Here is a 19,503-nt window from a genome sequence, read left to right as displayed (position 1 = left end):
GAGAGAGAGAGATAGAGAGAGAGAGAGAGAGAGAGAGAGAGAGAGATTGGGAGAGGGAGAGGTCACGAGAAAGAGATCGAGAGAGAGAGGCAAGGGGAGAGAGAGAGAGGGATAGATAGAGAGAGAGGGGGGGAGGAAGAGAGGGAGAGAGATGGGGGGGTAGAGGGAGAGAGAGAGGGAGGGAGAGGGAGAGAGATATATAGAGAGAGAGAGGGGTGAGAGAGAGAGATAGGGAGAGGGAGAGGGAGAGAGATAGAGAGAGGGATAAAGAGAGGGGGGGAGGGAGGATAGAGATATATATATATAGAGAGAGAGGGATAGGTAGAGATAGAGAGAGAGAGAGAGGGGGGGGGGGAGAGGCAGAGAGGGAGATAGAGAGAGAGAGAGATGGGAGGAGAGGGAGACAGAGAGGGGGGAGAGGAAGAGAGGGAGATAGAGAGAGAGAGATGGGGGGAGAGGGAGAGAGAGAGAGAGAGAGATATAGAGAGAGAGGGAGATGGGGGGGAGAGGAATATAGGGAGAGAGGGGGAGAGAGGGAGAGGGGGAGAGGAGAGAGAGGGAGGGAGAGGGAGAGGGGGGGGAGGTAGAGAGGGGGGGAGCCGGTGGGGGGAGGTAGAGAGGGGGGGGAGCAGAGGTGGAGGTAGAGAGGGGGGGGGCGGGGGGGTGGGGGGAGAGCATGAAGAAGAGAGAGAGAGAGAGAGAGAGAGGGAGAGAGACGAGAGAGTGAGATAGAGAGAGGGAGAGAGAGTTTTGGGAACGAGATCCTCCAAAGGATAGTTTTGGAGCTAAAAGCCCATATTTTGGTCAAATTTTGTAAGAAACTTGTAAAGACTCTACATTTTGTGGTCATGGAGCGTGTACGTGTTATAAGTAATAAAGGGCTATCCACCCTTAGTTCTGTAAAGTAAAGTCAGTTATAAGAGATCTACCCATGGTCTGCAGACCATGGGATTGTATGAAAAGAGCTAAGCTATAAGTAGTTAGAGGCATCGATCATGTAAGAGAGTGATAGCTCTGAAGTAGGAAGTCTAAGTTTTGGGTCGTAGCGTAGGTATAGGCTCTACAGCTAAGTATGCAGAGGCCTAGAGTAGAAGTCCACATCTGAGTGTGGGGACCCCTGCAGCTGTGTGCGCAGGATGAGTAGAGTCTATAATCAATTGGAAGATATCAATAAAGAGAAGGATTCTATAATTTCTGTGACTTTTTTCAGATTAATGCATATTATCATTTTAGGTATGAATTTCCTTTATAATTCTTATGTGATGCGCGAATGTGTATAATTATGCTGAATAATTGAATGCGTATAAGAATATCTGCTTACGCAATGCTAACTGTGAGTATCTAATAAGATAAGTAAGACACTTAGACTAGTTTAGTAATTTGCATGGTATGCTACCCTAGCAGCACGAAAGGGTCTAGATCAAGGGTTAGGTCTATGCGAAGAACAGTCGAACCCTTTCGTGGAGGTATTAAAGGATAGAATAGAGGGCTCGACTGGCAAGCCCTAGAGCGAAGCAAATTGTGCGAAGGTAGGAATAAAGGGAATTAAATGACATTACGACCATCTCAGGGTGCGAAAACTTGGTTCCAGCATCCCCCCATATTTCTTTGGGTGAGACTTTGGTCCGCGCTCTACGGGCTGATGCCGAAAGGGCCAGTAGTGTAGGGATTTGTTTGGCTAATTAATATTGAACCTGGGTCAGGCCCCGTGAAGCCAAAAAATGGTTCTGTTGCCAGGACCGTAATTTTCCTAAGAGATGTGTGATGTCATATCATTGGAATCTAACTAAGAAAGAGATTAGAGACTAGTTGGATAGGAAGATCCACGAATTCGCGGTGCAAGAGAACAAAAACCCATGATTAGAAAAGGAACAATGGCTGGATAGGTACATGTATACAGAGATCCACGAGATATTTTTCTGCTCCTTTCCGATTGAGCTATATGAGTGGATCGCGAAGCTAGCAGATATCAAAGGAAGGTGGAAACTTGACGGTCCTATTGTGTGGACCCCAGAGCTAGTGTGAAGGTTGGAAGCATTGGAGGATAAGATCTCCTGCGCTGTCGATGAAGGGCTTGATTGCATCATAGGAGGATTTGTAACTGAATTTGTGGTCGACACCTAAGTTAGCTACAACGAGGTGGAGTGACACTTTTTCAAAGGACCGCAAGGTAAGTACGTGAAATCTTTCAATACCTGGATTAAAATGTTATTGTATGAAAAATGGGTTATGCAGCTACCTTGATGTTTGGGGCTACACAAAGAGGAAAAACTTACAAAAACGAAGGGAAAAGTGGTCCTGAATATAGTCCATTGATTTCACCTCTACGAGGTGACAAAGAGGAATAGTTCCCATGAATACCACCTCCACCCTCACCACCTCCATCCACACCACCTCCAACTTCACCACCATCACCTGCGACTTGACCCATACCACCTCCACCTCCACCGTAGTTTAGTATGGAAAATTTAGTGAAGCTTCCTTTGTTCAAAGGCTTGGGGAATGAGGACCTAGACCAATTCTGGTTCATTGTGAAAGTTGTATGGGAATCTCAGGGCATTATAGATGACAACATGAAGAAGGTTACATTGGTTAGTGCTCTACAGGATCGTGTGTTAACTTGGTATATCAAGTATGCTAATGATAACCCAAATGCTAGAGTGGCAGACATCAAAACGACACTAAATAGAGAATTCAGTAGGACTAAGTCTGAAGCACAGTCTATTGTGGGGTCCAAAGAAATCACGATGCAACCAGGTGAGACACCTTGGGAACTCGATCAAAGATTGAAGTGTACAATCTATGAAGCTAACATGAACCTAATGGATGGACATCATCGTGAGTGGTTTGTAGCTTCGCTCCTACCACACTTAAGGGCTGCACTGTCATAGCAGAAGATCCAAATCTGGGGGTTCAGCAGATCTATGCACAGTTGAAAAATATTTTCCTTGAGATGCAAAGCTTAAAACATTATAGGACAGTTTGACCAGAGGTGTGCGAAGAGGTATGGTGTCTGAAATGCAAGAGTCAGGGGCATGACAAAGACCATTGTCTGGTCTTTGCAAACTACCTTATAGGAGGAGGACCATATCCTTTGAATCCAAAATCTCAAGCAAGACCAAGCATGGGGCCTGCATTGTGGTGTGGTATCTATTAGGTAGTAGGAAAACATGCCACGGATAAATATCATCTATTGTAGAAGTTTGTACAAACACCGCAACAACTGTTCTACAACTTCTGTAGGTCGGTAGGGCATGATGAGTGTAATTGTAGAGGTTATGAATTTATGATGGATAGAACTCCTGCCTATAGGGTTCGGGCCAAAACGCGACCCCCTGAGCAGAGCGCAGGGATGGCATGAATAGGATTTCAGGTGCGTAGATGAGGCCGAGGCAGAGGAGGACCTGGCAGAGGTCGGGGACAGTTGATTTGCTACAATTGCAGAGAGCTAGGACATTATGCCCGTGATTGTACCAACCCAACATGTTCGTCATGCAAGTATTACACTATGTTTGATCATGAAGCAAAAGGTTGTCCTATGCTGATAGCAAGGATACGTGACAAAGGGGCGCTACCACTGTAGCCTACTCATAACCTACAAATGATGAGGTTTGAGCCACAAGAAGAAGATCTGAATGTGAATATAGTGCTCCAAAGTGGAATTGCAACATGGGATGACAAGGGGAAACAGTGATTTGAAATCACTCGTGAATGATCTCAGTTAATTAACAAAGGTATTACAGACTCAAGTGCTAGGGTGTGCCCATGTTATCTTATGCAACGAATCGATAAGATTGTGAAATACATAGACACTGAAACAGTAAGAGAACACAGTAAGCAAACACATAAACACAACAAATTTAATAAGGAGTTCACCCAATCCTCCTGGGCTACGTCTCCTGGTCCAGCCTTCAGTGATGGCCTTTCTATTGTGTCTTAAAAAGCAGAGTTTTATAGCATTGAGCTCAAATTGAGTCTCACTTAACAGATAATGATCAGTAGGGTTGTACTTGGATCCCCCAATTCTCTAGAGTACATAGACTCCCCTTACTGAACCTTGACCTCAATTGGTCTCAGTGGTATGAGTTCAATTTGGTACTCAATACCGGACAGGTATACACAGAGGAGTTGCTTGAACCTCTCAAGCCTTCTCTGGAGTTCACATACTCTCGGACTCTCTCTGTCTCTATTTGCTTGATGCTGCCTTTGCTCTGCAGGTCAGCTCGACTTCTATGTTCTCTACAATTTTTGTTTCTCTCTCTCTTTGCTCTATTTTCCTACCTCTCCCTTGCTTTCTCTGTCTGTTCATGGCTTAAAGCCAATCTGCTCCCTGACTATTCATTTCTACTTCCTGTCTCTCTAGATCTCCTACCTCTGTCCGCTGGAATTCCCCTGCTCTGTGTCATCATCACTGTAACGCTTCACAGAGAGGTGGCCACCTGTTTCCTCACGAACTGAGTGTCAGCTCTCTTTGAATGGTCGTTATTTCCATTGCTCCAAGATTTCCCACGAAACTGATTCCTCTGCCAACTCATCAGTCATGCTGGATCTCAAATCTTATCTGCCTCAGCCTATTTCCTTGTCGAATCCGGTCACCCATCGGATTGATTTTCTGTTGTTGATCTGGGGCCTCCAGATCCTACGGTCTCCATCCATATCATGCAGGTAAGTAGCGTGACCTTTACCCACGCCATGAGAGTGGTTTTCTCTCTCATCCATTGGACGCGTGTCACCTATTGTATGGAATTGGGCGGGACTCAGTCGAACTCGCTTACTGCTTGAGGGCCTTCTAATATCCTACTGGTTTTAGCGTGGGGCCCGCCTTTTGACAGAATTGGTGATTTCCATATGGTTTTATGCTTTTCCCCGTGACCAAGTGCTCAGGGCTTTCCTTCACTGAGGGGGACACCCTGCGATATGCGATTAGTGCTAATCACGTATTAGAAACTGCCTCTATTTCTGGATCTGACTTCCTTTTTTGCTAGTTTGCGCCAGCATGGGGTTACCATGGGCCAACGGTCTGCACGCTTTGACCGAGGGTCCTCGTTGCTCCGTGTTGACCAAAAATTTCCATCGTTAAGAGGTTATTTCTGATAAGCTCGACATCCATAGCACTTTGAAACTTTTGTTATGAGTTTTACAGAGTTCAGGAAACTGTAAGAGTGTTTGAGGATCCAATTTAGATCATGGCCTTCCCACTAAAAAAGTTTTTGGACCACCAAAAGTTAGTTTTCCAGCATCGACTAAGTGAGGGTATAGATGTCTCAATTGTCCAATCTCTATCCATTTTGCATTGCTGGCTTTGAACCCTTGAGTCCAATCCTGAGGTACTCAAAATCTCCCCTACGCACCATCCTCACCTTCCTGTCCAGAACTATATCTTCCTGTAATTCATTAAGATATTTAGGTAACAGATCATCAATAGAAGGCAATTGACTCTGCTCTTCAGGATCTTCAATAAATGAAGGTTCAAATAGTCTCAAGCTATCTGCATTACCGACTGAGTAGATGTTCATGTAAGCTGGTAAATCAAGGCGAAAAGCATTCTCACCAATCTTCTCAAGTATCTTGAAAGGTCCATACCTTATTGGCTTTAGCTTTTTACCTTCACCTTGCATTATGTCTTTGCTGATATACAGCCAAACTTGATCACCAACTTGGAAACTATGCTCCATCTGATGCTTGTCATGCCTTGCCTTGTATTTGTCTTGGCTCTTTTCCAGTTGTTCCTGTACTGCCTGGTGAATCTCTTGGATTTGTTCAATGAACTTGGTTTCCTTTCCACATCACTATGCCCATCAACTGCTATGTCTTTACCAAATACAAAATCCAAGGGAGACCTTGGTGTGAAACCAAAACAAGTCTCAAAAGGAGATCTGTGTAGAAGAATGTTTTGCTCAGTTGAAGCATGTTGTACATAACATAAATGTTCATCCCAAAGTTTGGGATGCTTGCTGCAATAGCCTCTCAGCAACCGAATCACTGTCCCGTTGACTACTTCTACCTGGCCATCTGTTTGTGGATGAAAGGTTGTGCTTTTCTTCAGTTTGGTGTCCATCAGTTCCCACAAACTCAACCAAAACTTCCCAACAAATCAGGTGTCGCAATTAAATACAACGGAATTGGGTAATCCGAAATGAACCCATACATGCTGAAAGAACAACTTTGCTGTTTGTTAAGCTGTAATCTATTTATTACAAGGTATCAAAATACACATTTTGTTGAACCTATCCACAACAACATATAAATAGTCATGACCTTTCCTAGATTTAGGTAGTCCTCTGACAAAGTCCATGGAAACACTTTCCCAAGGATGAGAAGGAACTAGCAGTGGAGTGTACAAGCTTAGTTTTCTATTGCTGGGCTTGCTTTTAGCACACATGGTACACCCTCTTACATATCTAGAAACTGTCTCATTCATTTTTGGCCAATAACAAAATCTTTGCAGTTGTGCAACCGTTTTACTTACCCCATATTAGAGAAGTGTGTGCTTCTCGAATTATCTTTACTCTTTTAGTTGGTGGAGTGCATAGATTCCCACAATGATACAAGAGTTGGTCCTTAATGTGGTAATCCAATTCTTCTACTCGTTTGACTTGACTTAAAGTTGCATATACATCTTTAAAATCTATATCTTGAGCATATTGTTCAATGTAGCTCTCATGCAATACTGAATTATGATTAAGTATAGTAGATGAATTTATAATTGGTCTAGATAACATATTTGCAAATTTATTATGTATGCCATTTTTATATCTGATGACTAAATGAAACTGTTGTAGAAAACCCATCCATCTATAGTGTCTTGATTGCTGCAACTTAGTTTGGGAGTGTAGATATTGAAGTGGTTGATGATTAGTATGTATAACGGTCTCTTTGCCCATTAAGTAATGTTTCCACTTTTTCACACTCTGTACTAATGCATGCAATTCTTTATCATATGTGGGATAGTTAACTACTGCAGAATTAAATGTCTCAAAATGATAACATATTGTATCAACACTTCTCCCATGGCATAGTCACTAGTATCCATTTGGATCTCAAATCGTATTTGAAGATCGGGCAATGCTAGTATTGGTGTTGTACTAATCTTTTCTTTCAAGGTGTCGAAGGCTTTCTGCTATTTGCCTCCCCACTGAAACACCTTGTTCAATCCTATTAAAGCATGTAAGGGAGCTGCAATTAAGGAAAATCTAGAAATGAAATTTCTCCAATATTGTGCTACTCCTAAGAAGCTTATAACTTCTATAGCAGATTTGGGTTTAGGCCAGTTTACAATGATTGCCACCTTAGAGGGATCTATCTTCAATTTTCCACCCCCTACTATATGTCCCAAATAATTCAAAGATGTTTTGCTGAATTCACATTTTGAGAGTTTAACATAAAGTTTTTCTCTTTTCAAAACATCTAGTGTCTACTTAACATGCTTTAAATGTTCTTCCCACATTTTGCTAAATATAAGAATGTCATCCAGATGTACAATAACAAAATCATCAAGAAAAGGTTTGAGTACATCATTCATTATTCTCATGAAAGTAGCAGGAGCATTAGTTAAGCCAAAAGGCATAACCAGCCACTCATACAATCCTTGCTTTGTTTTGAAAGCAATCTTCCATGCATCTTGTTCTGCAACTCTGACCTGATGATAACCACTATGCAAATCTAACTTGGAAAAATAAACAACTTATTTTAACTGATCTAATAGATCATCTATGCGAGCAAGGGGATAATGATTTTTGATTTTTATCTTATTCAGTGTTCAATAACCAATGCATGTTATCCACGAGCCATCTTTCTTTCTCACCAAAATGATTGGAGACCCACATGGTGATGTGTTAGGTCTGATGAACCCCTTCTCGAGCAACCCCTGCACCTACTTCTTGATTTCTGAATTCTCTAAAGTAGACCACCTTTTATACTTGTGGCTGCAATGGTTGTTTCATCTTTGAGTTTGACCCCAAATATTTCTAAATAGCTATAGCAGTCTTCTTCTTCTTTCCCTTGAACTTCTTAGGTCTCAGCTCCGAATGCAGAATCCAATAGTGCTCATTATCATGCCCATCCTTCTTACAGTGAGTGCATGAAGACTTGTTGTTCTATGCATTGTTGGCCTTCCTCTCTTTCTGTTTCTGTTTTATTTTCTCCTTATTCTTACTTGTAGTGGGTTTGGATGATCGCCCAACTTTTGGGTTCCCATTCTTTCCTCTAGCATCTAGATGCGTAGCTTGAATAGATACCTCATCTATACTAGTGGGATTAAACAGGAGGATAGTGTGCCTCATGTAGATGTGTAGACCACCTATGTACTTCAACAGAGTCTTAGGTGAGTCTAATGAAATTCCTAGAATCAAAGCTCTTTTCCTAAATTCTTGGGTGTAACCTTGTACACTTTGCCCTTTCAATTGGTGAAGAGTTTGCCAGCTTGTCATGACTTGCTACATGTAAGCTAGTGGAGAGAACTGCTTTTTGATTGCAGAAACAAACTCACTCCAGACAGAAAGAATATTACCATGTTTCTTCATGTCAGCTTGGGTCCTTCCTTCCCACCATACCAAGGTAGTGCCTCTGAGGCGTAGTTTGGCCAACTGAATCTTACTCTTGTCTGAGTCGATACTCTGCACTCTGCAATAAACATCAATTTGTCTAATCCAATTATCTAGCTTCTCTGCATTCAACTCTCCATCATATATTGGTAAATCAAATTTAACATCTAATTTAATCAATGATGTCTTATTTTTATGTTTAGGGCTATTAGGGGGTGTGAGAAAGTTTTCTTCTTTCCCTTTGCGTTTTGAGTGGTCATGGAGGAGAGATTCTTCTTCTCCTTTTTCTTTGGAGTGTGATGAATCTTCATCTTTACCTTTCTTAAACTCCCTGTACATTTCCTCTACCATGGACCTCATGGCTAGGAAACTATCTATGAATTGGGGGTCTGGTCCCAAGGGACTTTCTTCTGACATTTTATTCTTAGGACAGACTCTTCCAATTTCTGGGTTAGTTTCGACCAACTCTCCTTCTCCTAATTTAAGCTTTGATCTAGTTAGCATTCAACAACAAAATCCAGCACAAGCTTGTCTAACCTTAACAACCTAGGAGCTCTGATACCACTTGATTTTAAATCACTTGTGAATGATCTCAGTTAATTAATGAAAGTATTACAGACTCAAGTGTTGGGGTGTGCCCATGTTATCTTATGCAACTGATCGATAAGATTGCGAAATACACAGACACTAAAACGGTAAGAGAACACAGTAAGTAAACACATAAACACAACAAATTTAATAAGGAGTTCACCCAATCCTCCTAGGCTACCTCTCCTGGTCCAGCCTTTAGTGGTGGCCTTTCTATTATGTCTTAAAAAGTAAATTTTTACAACAGTGAGCTCAAATTGAGTCTCACTTAACAGATAATGATTAGTAGGGTTGTACTTGGATCCCCCAAGTCTCTAGAGTACATAGACTTCCCTTACTGAACCTCGACCTCAACGGGTCTCAATGGTATGAGTCCAATTTGGTACTCAATACCGGATAGGTATACACAGAGGAGTTGCTTGAACCTCTCAAGCCTTTTCTAGAGTTCACAAACTCTCTAACTCTCTATGTCTTTATTTGCTCGATGTTGCCTTTACTCTGCAGGTCATCTCGACTTCTCTGTTCTCTGCAATTCTGCTTCACTCTCTCTTCACTCTCTTTTCATACCTCTCCCTTTCTTTCTCTTTCTGTTCGTGGCTTAAAACCAATCTCCTCTCTGACTGTTCGTTTATGCTTCTCAACTCTCTGGATCTCCTATCTTTGTCCACTGGAATTCCCCTGCTCTGCGTCATCATCACTGTAACGCTTCACAGAGAGGTGGCCACCTATTTCCTCATGAACTAAGTGTCATTGTTCTTTGAATGGTCGTTATTTCTAGTGCTCCAAGATTGCCCGTGAAACTGATTCCTCTGCCAACTCATCGGTCATGCCAGATCTCAAACCTTATTTGCCTCAGCCTATTTCCTTGTCGAATCTGGTCACCCATCAGATTTATTCTCTGATGTTGATCTGGGGCCTCCAGATCCTATGGTCTCCATCCATATCGTGCAGGTAAGTAGCATGACCTTTACGTGCGTGATGAGAGTAGTTTTCTCTCTCATCTACTGGACGCATGTCACCCATTTTATGGAATTGAGCAGGACTCGGTTGAACCCGCTTACCACTTTAGGGCCTTCCGATATCCTATCGGTTTTAACTTGGGGCCCTCCTTGTGATGGAATCAGTGATTTCCATACAGTTTTATGCTTTTCCCCATGACCAAGCATTCGAGGCTTTCTTTCACTGAGGGGGATGCCCTGCGATACACGATTAGCGCTAATTGCATATCAGAAACTGCCTCTATTTTTGGATCTGACTTCCTGTTTTGTCAGTTTGCGCTAGCACGCGATTACCATGGGCCAACAGTCTGCGCGCTTTGACCAAGGGTCCTCGTTGCTTCATGCTGACCACAAATTTCCATTGTTCAGAGGTTATTTCTGATAAGCTCGACATCCATAGCACTTTGAAACTTTTTTATGAGTTTTACAGAGTTCAGAAAACTGTAATAGTGTTTGAGGATCCAATTTGGATCAAACAACCAAAAGATGGTACATGGTTTCACAAAGCTCTAGCAAAGGAAGCTAAGTTTGATTTGGAGCACACATGTGAAACCTTCATGGAAGCGAAGAAGAGCTCCGCTAAGGCCTCCACCTCAGGAAGCAAGGATAAGCTTGATCAAGAGTTGGACCCTTCTATGCTTACAACTTTCTTGGAAACCTGTATGAAGTTACTGAATGATAGCAAGGTTATGAAGGGGCTGCAGGAGCTCATAAATAGATGTGCTGGAAACAATATGACTAAGCCATGTGTAGTGCAAAAGATAGGAAATCATAAAGCAAGGACATGACGGGAGATGAGACTGACCACGCAGATAGGAGAGTATGAGATGGATCAAGTTATTTTAGACCTGGGGTCAGATGCGAACGTCCTACCTAAATAGACTTGGGGACAGATGGGGAGACCCATGCTGCAATGGTCTTCGATTTAGCTAAGGATGGAAAATCAACAGAAGATCATCCCCATGGGGCAGCTATAGGGGGTGACTGTGGATATTGAAGGTGCAAGCGCACTAGCTGATTTTTAAGTAATAGAAATTGTGGATGAAAACAACCCATATCCTGCGCTCCTTGGAATCGATTGGGCTATTGATATGAATGGGGTAATCAATCTAAAGAAGTGAAAGATGATATTTTAGAAGAAATCGCTACGCGTAATAGTACCCCTAATCCTACTGAGGGATCATGCTATACTGAACCAGTCCACTATTATGAGATCGGTGATGATATGGACTATATCTATAAGATAACAGTGTGAGACCAAGACTAGGTGACCCCAACAGCGGATGGACGAATTACATGGGACCGTGAGAGTTCATGCACCTTGGACTTTGATGAGGAACTGGAATACTGGCAGAATCAGTTACATGAGGAAACTATACTAAGTTCTAACATGATGACCTGATCGTTGCATTGTGTGTCATCAAAGGTAAGAAATCTGCCTACTTATAATGGCTTGAATGATGTAGATACTTTTCTGGATGCATTTGAGAGGGAGGTACCATAAATGTAGCACTTCCAGGCATTGAATTGGGCAATGCGGGCTACACCCGCAAAGTGGTGTGGTACACACAAGGGAAGCTTTGATGATTGGTGTGAATGTAGGAGAATGATGAGAACCCGCTTTGAGAATACGAAGATGTGAATGATAGACAAGTATGATGGTTAGGATCATCTACGCGCACACTTGGCCAAATTGGCCCAGGCTTATGGAGAGAAGCCCCAACCTGAATGGGTGCACTTGTTTTGTCATACCCTGGATATTGTCCTGATGAACTGGTATGTAGAAACAGAGCTCCGCGATGGGACAGGTGAATGAGATATCCTACGCGAAGGATTCATGATGACATTCAGTTTTGAAGATGGGTTTGACAGTATTGATGAAGCGCTACAAGAAGTGAAAGCATCAATCTTTAGGATACCATAGGATATTTTAGACCTGATTAAACCTGAATGGGTACTTAGCTGAGTCGCATGCTAGAATGCTATAATGTAACTGCTGAAGAAGAAGATGAGGATCTATGAAAGATTAACATCCCTGAAACAGAAGGTCACTGCGAGGTTGAAGGACTGTAGGTTGAGAATCCAAATGTAACCACGTCGCTGAAAATAAAACAAGTGAACATTGGTACAGAGGGAAAGCCAAAATTCATGAAGATTGGAGATTACTGGAATGACGTGATGGTGGATAAGGTCACTGAATTTCTCTACGAATACCAAGATTTATTCCCTACCAAGTTTATGGATTTGAAGGGGATAATCGAGGACCTAGGTATGATGAAGATTACATTGAAGCCCAATGCAAAGACAATTAAGCAAAGACCTTACCATCTCAATCTGAAGTATAAGGAGAAGGTTGGCTTAGAGCTAGACAAGATGCTCGCGGTAGGCATTATTGAGCCTATGGAAGAATTTGACTTGGTAAGCCCAATGGTGGTATAGGAGAAAAAGCAGAAGGATGAAATAAGGATATGTGTGGATCTCAGAAAGCTGAGTGAAACTTGCATACATGATCCTATCTTGACTCCATTCACTGATGAAGTGTTGGACAATGTAGGTGGCGACGAAGCATATTCCTTCATGGATGGGTTCTCGGGGTACCACCAGATCAAAATTGCGCCAGAGGATAGGAGCTAGACAACCTTCACAACTAAGTGGGGTTGTTTTTAGTACACTATAATTCTGTTTGGATTGAAGAATGCGCTTGCCATCTTCTCGCACTACGTTCAAGGAATTTATTCATAAGTTCCTAAAGGTATACTTTGATGACTGGACTGTGTTTGGGTTGGTAAAATGCCATGTAGCAAGCTTGCACCTGATGCTGGATACTTGTCAAAGATACCAGATCGCGCTCAACCTAAATAATTTTTTGTTCTGTGTTCCTTTTGGGACCCTGTTGGGTCATGTGGTTTGCAGACAGGGACTGATGGTAGACCCCATGAATATCGCAGTGATAATAAACTTGGAAGCATCGAGGAGCATGAAATAGTTGCGTGCTACCTTATGAAATATGGGATATTACGAGAAGTTTATCAAAATCTATGCCCAGATCACCGCGCCTATGGAGAAATTGTTAAAGAAGGATGTCATGTTCTATTGGAACAAACACTGTAAGAAGAGCCTAGATGCATTGAAAGAAAAGATGGTCACTGCGCCGATCCTAATCTTGCCAGATTGGAAGAAGGAGTTTAATGTACATGTCGATGCATCATGTATAGCGTTGGGGGCAGTAATGACATAGGTTGGTGGAGAAGACCTGGACCACCCTATCGCATTTGCAAGTAGAAGGTTATCTAAAGAAGAGAAGAACTATTCCACTACTGAGCACGAAGGATTAGCTATGGTATATGCACTCCAGAAGTTTAGGCATTACTTGCTGGGAGGCCATTTTAAGATGTACACAGATCATTCCACGCTGATGTACCTAGTCAATAAGCCTGTGTTTTGGGGGAGAATCTGCAGATGGTTGTTATTGTTCCATGAGTATGATTTTGAAGTTATTGTGAAACCTGGATGACTGAACGCAGGAACAAACCATCTGTCGCGCATCGGGGGAAGAACTCACTAATTTGGAGGAAGGATTTCATGATGGGAAACTATTTGCAGTGTGCGTCGTGAATGGCCATTTTGAAGATATAATACACTTCGTAACGACGGGAACTGCCCCAGAAGGATACACTATCTAGCAGAAGAAGGAATTAGTGGTGTGCACAACAGATTTCTCTATCATAGATGATCATCTATAGAAAGTGGGGTTTGATGAGATATTGTGATGCTATGTACCTGAGTTTGAAAGAAGTAGCATCCACATGAATTCTCATGGGGGCACCGCGAGAGGACATTATGCAGGAAGAGTGACCACATAGAATATTCTACGTGCAGGGTTTTGGTGGCCAACCCTCCATGAAGACTCAAAAGCGTATTGCAGGGCATGCGATGTATGTCAAAGGATTGGTAGGTCATCACGGAGGGATGAGATGCCTTTGAATCCTCAGATGACATTGCAACCATTTGAGAAATGGGCGATAGATTTTGTGGGCCCCATTCATCCCCAAGGCAAGACGGGAGCGAAGTACATTATCACCACAATGGAGTATTTGACTTGTTGGGAAGAGGCACAACCTATGAAGTATTACATGGGTGTGACTGCCGCGAAGTTCCTATTTGAGCATGTACTGATGAAATTTGGCTATCTAAAGATCTTGATGAGTGATCATGGTACGCATTTTTGAATGAGATGATCAATGCACTAATAGAGGAATTTTAGGTATATCACCATAAGAGCATGCATTATCACCCGCAGGCTAATGGGACGGTGTGAGTGTTCAATAAAGTGCTCGAGAAAGTGTTGACCAAGGTTTGTAATACTAAGTTAAGTGATTGGGACCTATGCATACCTGCAGTACTGTGGGCTTATCAAATGACATGCAAGAAGTTGACTAGACAAACCCCTTTTAGGCTTGTCTATGGTGTTGAAGCAGTAATGCCTATGGAATATATTGTGCCTAGTATGCGCATAGCAGCGCTCACAGGTATGAAAAATCATGGAGTCTTGGAGGAAAGGCTCACACAACTGGATGAACTTGAGGAAGAGTGATTTCTAGCTGGTTTTCACCAACAGGTCCAAAAGCAGCACGAAAAGACATGGCATGATCAACATATTAAGTTCTACACCTTTAAGGTAAATGACCTGGTTTTGTTATATGATAGTGAGTTTGATAAATTTCTAGGGAAGTTCAAGATGCACTGGTTAGGGCCTTATGTCATTAAGGAGATTATCGACGAAGGAGCAGTACAACTGGTCAAATTGAATGGAGATCCCTTCCCAGGAAAGGTGAATGGCAGTCGATTGAAGCCATACACCGGTGGTTCGACCATGTGACTAGATGAAGGTAGCATAGTCTTAGCACTCCAGGCAGCTGAAAGGAGGTGCGAGACTATAAAATACATTGCCCGGGTTGGGGAGTTATGCGATTGGAGGATAGTGCGAAGCAAGGAAGTGTCATAGGGTCTGTGGCAGTGCAGAGGGAGCTACACTACCCAAGGCGAAATTGCGCAAGTCGACCAGAAAGTGACAGTTAAGGTCATTTTTCATGATTTGACAGTTGAAATGCAGCCAAATGGAGCGGGTGACTGGAATTTAAGATGAAATTTATGGATCAAATCCTTGAAAATCTGCTACCAATCTAGCATTAATGGACCAAATTTGGGGGAACGGTTGGATTTGAATTCAAAATTCCGTATAAATTACAAGTCATTGTCCAACGAAAAACACTTGGCATTTTCAGAATTGAGTTGTTGAGCTCTTAGGCACCCATGAACCGAGAATTCTTTGAGACTTTGAAGGAGACTCCTGAATTTGCAAACTTGCCAAAGATGATGCGAGCACTGATAGAAAGCATTATGTCAGCACCCACAGAAATTATACATACCGAACAAGTAGTAGAGGAGGCAGCACAGGAAATGGAAATATAGGAAGAAGTAGATGCTTCAGAAGTGGCCAAAGTATTGGTGGAGATCCCTAAATCGTTGAGGACGCCGAGACTAAAGCTGACCCCAACCAAGGAAACCATGAAGGACGAGAAGGGCAAGACGCCTACCATACCGGTGCGCACATCGCCAAGAAGAAACCCACCGAAACTTACTGCACAGGAGAAGGGAAAAGCCATAAACTTAGAACCAGACGAAGAAGACATTGAAGACATCCCGATGGACAATGAGTGATAGAGGGAAATTCTCCCCTAGGGCTTTTTGGGTTGAAACCCTAGCAGACTGAAAGTTATCTGTTCAAAGAAACATGCATTCATACAACCATTATGATATTGTAAGCAAATTATATGATAAGGGTACGTACCTTTCGTCCTACGTTTGAGAAGGCCTTTAGGGTCCAAAACCTTCTTGGAGTTCCCTTCTTCTCTTTTGTCCTGCAAAACAACCAATTCAAAGAACACAACAGTACATGGACAAAAACTTATAAAGAAACCATCTTCATGTTATAAAGAAAGGTAGTTAGTTATGAAATACAAACAACCTTTTATATACGAATTCTAAACATGAATATCATTAACATAAAGAAGATTCATTTCGGGAACCAAGACATGTGTTTCTTTTATTATAGACAAATAAAGTACATAAAAAGGAATATTTTCACCTGAGTCACCTTCAGCAGGCTCCAAGCAAAGCTTCCTTCCAGATCCGTTCCAGCCTCAAGCCTCTAACAAAACTCCTTCCATGACTCTCTCCATGATGTCATAAATAGTGGATGAACATCAACACACAAGGAAACAAAGGTTTCCTGTACAAAATGGGGGAAGTGCAGAAGGCACAAGGGACTTTATACCTGGTCAAGGGAAAAATCTCAGCATAATAACCTTTCTCTCTCTTCTCTCCTCCCTTAGGCCTTCCCTTTGAGGTCTTTTTATACCATCTCCAAAGTAGTTTTTTAGTTAGGAGTTGGTTGGGAACAGTTGGGCCACGGGCACTAACAGGTGATCAGCAAGTAAAACCCGAGGTATCCGCTCAAAAATAAGGAGTGTTATATTTTTTCAAGTGTTTTAATACATACACGCGGGTTGGCTATACACATACCCGCGTATACACGCGTTTAACTCAGGGCAATGTCGCGTATAAGGGATAAAACACTTTTTTTAAATTTTAGGACCAGGTTGGAAGGAGGGGTTGCCCTAGGCCATGAGTACAGCATCACAAACCATAAGAGTGAGATTTGGAGCTATAACAGATGCCCCCTAATATATGAGGTCAGAAGGGGTACATGATGGCCGAAATATATTATGCGAGTACATGGAAAGGAAGTCTGTCAAAAACCGAGGAGGACTTCACCAGAATTCAGCCTGCCAAGCCACCAAAGGAGATCAGAAAGAAACATTGTCTGAGGCGGGCATACCCATGCTCAGAAAAAGTAAAGCATGTCCGCATATCAAGTACAAGCGGATCCATTAAGTATACAAGTATAAATAACTGAAAGATACATAATGGATCATCTGATCATAATGGACAAGTACATGTTTGAATATCACATATAAGACTGTCAATGATGCTGAAAGATGCAACGGATCACTGATATCAAAGACTGATCCCCAAAAGGTACCAACTGAACATGATGGAATAGGATGGTACTACACTGCAAACTTAGGTGCCAACATATAGAATGTCGCCATGATTGACTGCAACATATAAAGTGGAGTGGTATCAACTAGCAGCAACAGGAGCATCTGCCAAGTGAACCAATGAATGCTGATACAACCTGAGGTCTTCACCAACCGCCGTGGTACATTTCTACACCATGGGAATAAATGATCTGAAGTCGACCATGTGAGAAATCGTTTGATTACCGGTCATTGATGTATACCGTTAACAAACGCGAGACTACTCACCGATAATGATAATGAGCATCAAGGTACCCAGTACAATCTAACAAGTGTGAATAGATGAGCTAGAGTTGAACACCTGTAAGAATCTATCGATCAGGAGACAATGATGGTTTCCCACTATCGATAGTGAAGGATCTGCCACTAATGAATGCAAACCCCAAGGTACTGCCAAATGGACTCTAGATCTCTACCCCAGAGCAATGAGTCGGAGTCGATAGGGAAAGATCCGCTAGAAGGAAGGCATTAAGGCATCCTTCATCAATCTAGCGCGAGTGTAACCCGTAGGCCAATAATGTGGAAGGAATAAGACGAAAAAGATGTAGTAACCCAACCGAAGTACGTTTTCGGCGTACACAAGATGTGGCTAGCGCACGGCAGAAACCCTCTGAAGCAACCAATAATGAAAGCTGACACAGAGGCGAGGTATCCACCAATAGGGTCAAATGGAAACCAAGGTACTGCACGAATCCCAATGTGTGATAATGTAAGCTGATGTCGAACACAAGGGAAACCACTCAGTCAAAGACCCATGATACTGATCGATGCTGAGCACAAGGTAACCTATCAATAATGAAAATAGGGCCAAGGTGCAGCTCTAGGCCTGTCCTCAGAGCAAGATGTCATCGTCGATAAGGACAAGACCCGCCAACAAGAAGTCAATGGGGACCTTCTCAAACCGGCACGAGTAAAGGACCAATATAACTGATGTGATGATAGACATGACACTGACAACCAGGGATGGCCGACTGAAAAATGAGTCAAGAGACACCGCAGAGAGGCCGACTCAGGCTAACTTCCCTTGAACAAAAGCACGACTCAATGTGACTATGTGGCAGCATATGATGACTCTGTATAAGTTCGCCATGCAGGAGGCACGAACGAACCCTCCATATGATTGGAAGAGATAACCAATCGGTGGAGAACTGACTCAATAACAAGGTTATGGTGTACCTAAGTCAAACTAAATCCCACCCATACGGAGGAGATTTTGTTTTGAGTGCTTTGTTCAAGGGCGACACGACTGACTCTAGCTGCCAACAATAAATTGAAATAATGTCCCGTTCCCGCTCTTTTTGAAATATTTAATTTTTTTGTCTTTTTTTGTTAAGCCGGAAAAAGAATAAAAGAATGCTATGGTATAGTGGAAAGAACGAGTGTCGGTGAAACAAATGATCTAGTTCCTGGGAAAGGAACGTTCCTATGCTCAATGCAGGGAGGTGAAAACTAGTCAATGACACTCAAAGTTATGTTCCTTCCACGGGTCAAGGTGTGTCAAGTTGCAGAAGTCACAGGTATGCAAGGTTGATTTTGCAGACATCATGGTCAAAATTTGGCTTAAACACGAGTCCAAGTGAAGCTGGCTCTAGGCCAAAAGGTGCAAGTGGTCAACATGCAATGCAGTAGTACAACTCAACACAAAGGAGCCTCTAGGGTATAAGGCTAGAACAAAGCGGAGAAGCTAAGAGGAATGAGTCTTCAACGCATAAGTCATGGTGGGACTACAGAGGACTCCCGAGCCTACTAAAATCGGAGCAGCATGAGCAACAAATGTCAGTGAGGTGCTAACTAGGATGCCCATGTAAAGGATGGCTCTACCATCGTGTCATGATTTAAAGAATTGGCGAGTGAAGATGGCTTACGAACCATAACACGATGGGATCAACCTTATGGCAGATGTATCGGTCAAATGGAGGCTAGTATGCATAATGCAACGGAAAAATGGTGTCCCTAACCTATATGCCAGTGAGAACACGATACCTACCATGACGGGTCAACAATCATGGAACCGCCTCGAAACTAAAAATCGTCCAAAATGTCCTAAAAAACAGACCAATCTCGACATTCCAAGCTATCAAGTTAAAAGTCACATGAGGCCAAACAAAATAAAATTTTGAAAAATTTTGCATTTTCAAAACTTATAAAAAGCATTTTGGACTCACCATTTTTACCATTTGAGTTTGAGAGAAAATGATTTGGAGCAAAAGG

Source organism: Pinus tabuliformis, chromosome Q (assembly GCF_031772625.1).
Source record: "Pinus tabuliformis cultivar Carrire ecotype Pingquan chromosome Q, CPIR1, whole genome shotgun sequence".
NCBI classification, from domain to species: domain Eukaryota; kingdom Viridiplantae; phylum Streptophyta; class Pinopsida; order Pinales; family Pinaceae; genus Pinus; species Pinus tabuliformis.
Note: the sequence above shows the minus strand (reverse complement) of the source record.